Source organism: Ornithodoros turicata, chromosome 1 (assembly GCF_037126465.1).
Source record: "Ornithodoros turicata isolate Travis chromosome 1, ASM3712646v1, whole genome shotgun sequence".
Classification (NCBI taxonomy): Eukaryota; Metazoa; Arthropoda; class Arachnida; order Ixodida; family Argasidae; genus Ornithodoros; species Ornithodoros turicata.
In genome coordinates this window covers 128,655,632-128,659,429 of record NC_088201.1, presented here as the reverse complement: position 1 = coordinate 128,659,429, position 3,798 = coordinate 128,655,632, and the positions used below count along the sequence as shown (strand labels likewise).

The 3,798-nt window shown below is 41.8% G+C and overlaps 1 long non-coding RNA gene across 1 annotated transcript; it reads left to right on the top strand.

Annotated features, from left to right (window-relative positions):
• Positions 1–270: 270 nt before the first annotated feature.
• Positions 271–3,116, top strand: LOC135368841 (uncharacterized). The gene is made up of 3 exons (XR_010414880.1): positions 271–338; positions 828–970; positions 3,039–3,116. It is a non-coding gene; the product is annotated as an uncharacterized LOC135368841 (long non-coding RNA).
• The last annotated feature ends 682 nt before the right edge of the window (positions 3,117–3,798 follow it).

The window sequence follows — 3,798 nt, the reverse complement described above, 5'->3', positions numbered from 1 at the left end:
CTCTCGAAAATACTAGTATGTAGCTTCTAGGTGATTAATTATGTAAAATTCACTAATTAACTCTTTAATGATGGGACTTAGGATAAAAGTAAGCATCCAGTGTAACAGACAATTGTCGATGAAAGCCATTCTACCTTCTAAAAACCCTGAAATGAGCATGTGCGTTAAAATATCCATCACGAAACACTGGTATGCAGATGAGGCAAAGACGAAACTGTTAACCTGAGAAGTGCATGTGCTTTGTCCCCGCAGCCTTATCAAGGCTGCAAAGTCTTGGCAGCACATCATAGGGCCACACCCTCTGACGTGGATTGAACCCTTTTTCCTCAGCGCATCTGGTTTGTGTGCTTTTGCCTCATTCGCATAGCAATATTTGACAATGGATATTTCAATGTATGGACTCACTTCATGGTTTGTAGAAGGTGGAATGACTTTCATCGAGGATTGTCTCTCAATCTGAAGGCTCGCTTTTATCCAAAGTCCCGTAATTGAAGAGTTAAGGAAGAAATTTTAGGTAATTAGCCGTTTAGTAGTTACATACTGTCTTCTAGAGGATATCTGCCTTGATGTGAAAATGAATCACAAAAACAGCATCTCTGCTGATGTCATAGCTTTTTATTAAAAGATCCAACGAATAAAAAAAAAGAACACCCTGTATAGCAGACACTAGTAAAAGATGCACATTTCCTCTTTCCAACTCTTTCTTTCAATGTGTATGACATGCAGGTTATGCACCAGATAATATGGTACATCTTGAGCTGAAAGTCGGTTGAACAGCTACCTGAACTAGGACAATACTTTCCATACCATGAATTTTTCTCTTCCAGGAGATCACATTCGTGCTCCTGTGGTTGCCTGTGCAACAGAAGACAGGCTGCGGGCGAGGCTGAAAGACTGGGCACGGGAGGAGCCTCACCTGCCTGTCCCTGACATTTATGAGCAGGAGCTCGTATCCCTGGACAGAGCACATGTATGTAGCATTTCCACAGCATCACAAAAAGCGACATAGTAAATTCATGAGTCACACATCTTATGTGATGCAAAATGCCAGTACAACAACAATTGCAGATGCCAACAGAAACGAAGCTTGACGATTAGAAATACAGTAAGTACACACACACACTACTATACTGCATGCAACATGGTGTAAACAAAAGCATAATAATAAACAGGCCGTACATTCTTATTACCTCATGGCTGTTGTGGTGGTGGGGAGACCCCACCCAAATATCTACACGTGCCTGGAAGCGCTGCGCCAGATCGAATCGGCACGTGTGGGGCACCTCCAAGCAGCAAATGGTGCCATTCAACGGCAACAGGCATTCAGGTGGGGGAGATAACTATGGACATATTCCTCAGAAAAGTCCAGAGGTACTGCGCGTCCTAGTTCCTTACAACAGCAACACACATTTATGTAAACAGTGCACCTGTAAGCTATATTACTCTTAGTAAATTTATCATCATTTTTGGAGCTATAGCTATGTAAATTGCCCTGACACACCCACAGGAAAAACAACGTAAACAACAATAAGTCTATGAACTGCAGAATGTAAAAATGCAAATTGACAGACATCTCAAATTGGAATTTAGAACAAAAAGAAAATCAGAATTTAATTCTATTTGATTGTAGAGTTTCATGGGAATGTATTATGAGGATTTTCAATTCAGAATTTGGCTGCAATTTGGAATTTTGAACATAAAATTAGTTCTAATGATAAATTTTACACTTCACTTAAAATAAAATGAGAATCTTCAATTCTGAATTTGGCTCTGCAATTTAGAATTTTGAACATAACATCAGAATTATGATCCGAAATTTCGCACTTCAATGTAAAATTGGAATTGAAAAAGCAAATTGAGAATTTTCAATTCAGAATTTGACTGCAATATTGAATTTCCAACGTAAAATCAGATCTCTAATTACAAATTTTGCACTCCATTCTTTAAATGAAAATTAGAATGCAAAATGAGAAATTTTAAATTTGGAATTTGACACTGCGGAATCGGACACTTTTCAGGCAGTAACCTATACTGGAAAAAGACAGAATCGGCTTCTCCTGGCCGCATGGTGCTGCAGGCTCAGTGGTCGGAGAAACTGAATAGGAGTAGGTTTCTGCTCTTCAATGAGGCAAACAATGGGCAACACACATTGTACAGAAGAGCTCTTCCTCCTGCTTGCAGAGAGTCACAAACATTCTTTTTGCTTGTCCACAAATTTAGGTCAAATATTGATCATCAGTGTGAAAGAGAGAAGTGCCTTCCTGATGCCTGGAAAAAGCTGGAGGTGCATCAATTTCCATTTTGAAGCCTCAGGGAGAAATTGCTAGTGAAACATAGCTTCACTCACTGGTGCACTGCTGGCAGTGTTTTTGCCTGCGCAACGGGTGTCATTTTCAGAAATGTGCAGGCCTGTGGACTGGCAGCTGCTTACACCCACAATGAAAATATGTGCACATTTGTGCCACTCGCTTTTGTGCAGACAGCGTGGGATCTACTGAAGGCAACTGCACTCAGGGTGTCTGGGGGCACCTGCAGCCTATTTTGGAGATACCTGCATGCACAGGGCCCTACTTGCTCAGGAAATAGGAATAGAAAGTGGTGCAACAACAAATAATGCAACCCTAACTGGTACATGAAGGACCTTCTCAGATGCACATTATACAAACACAAAATGAGAATTTTCAATCACAGATTTTACACTTCAATTTAGAAATTGAATTTTAACAAAAAATGAGAATTGCATTGCATTTCATCAGGATTTTCAATTAAGAATTTGGCTTTGCAATTTGGAATTTTGAACATAAAATCAGAATTATAATGATAAATTTCACACTATAATTCAGAATTGGAATTTAGAATGTGAAATGAGAATTTTCAAGGTTTTCGTGGATGGGACATTCTTCACTTGCCCACATATTTTCGACCAAATATTGACTATTAATGTTGACAAGGATAGCAAGCACTTAATCGTCGCTTTCTTCTTGATGCCGGGAAGGAGCTGGGACACCTTTGAACATGCCTTTCGACGGTTTCTGCAGGAAATGCAAGATCAAGACCTTGCGTTATCCTTGGACTTGACGAGAAGTGATTTTGAACAGGCGCTCATTGGTGCGTTGCAGGCTGTGTTCATGCCTCACGGCAGCGTATTTCGAAACTCTGACCGATACAGAAGAGCGGCGGCGGCGGCGGCAGAAAACCCGGAAAACCCGATGCGTTGGCCGTACGGAGGCCGGCGGCGCAGGATGCTGCAGACAGTCGCTGTTTGCGCTGTACGTTTTGTGGTGTTTCGAACGGTGGGATTGAGATCGGAGGAGTAAAAAGAAACAGATGGATTTATAATGCTGGCTGCGAACGTGCCTTCAGATTACACGTGAAGTAACGCGCAAGTTCTTCGAACATTTATGCACCTTGTGCCTTGTGTTTGAGAGCGTGAGTCCGCAGAGTCGACGTTTTCAGTGTATGTGAGTGATGTTGTGCTGCTACTTGGGTGGCAGCTTGCATTAATACACCGCAAGAGTGTTCAAAATGTTCGAAGATAAAAGTGGGAAAGAAAGTGTGTGTGTGTGTGTGTGTGTGTGTGTGTGTGTGTGTGTGTGTGTGTGTGTGTGCGTGCGTGCGTGCGTGTGTGCGTGCGTGCGTGCGTGCGTGCGTGCGTGCGTGCGTGCGTGTATATTGTTTGTATATATTGGTTTTGTTGCCTGGAGTGAGAAGGGGTGCTTTTTTTCGAGCTGGAACATTTAAGGTACAGCTACTTGTGTCTCACTTGGTATCACCAATCTAGAAGTGACGAATTTTGTC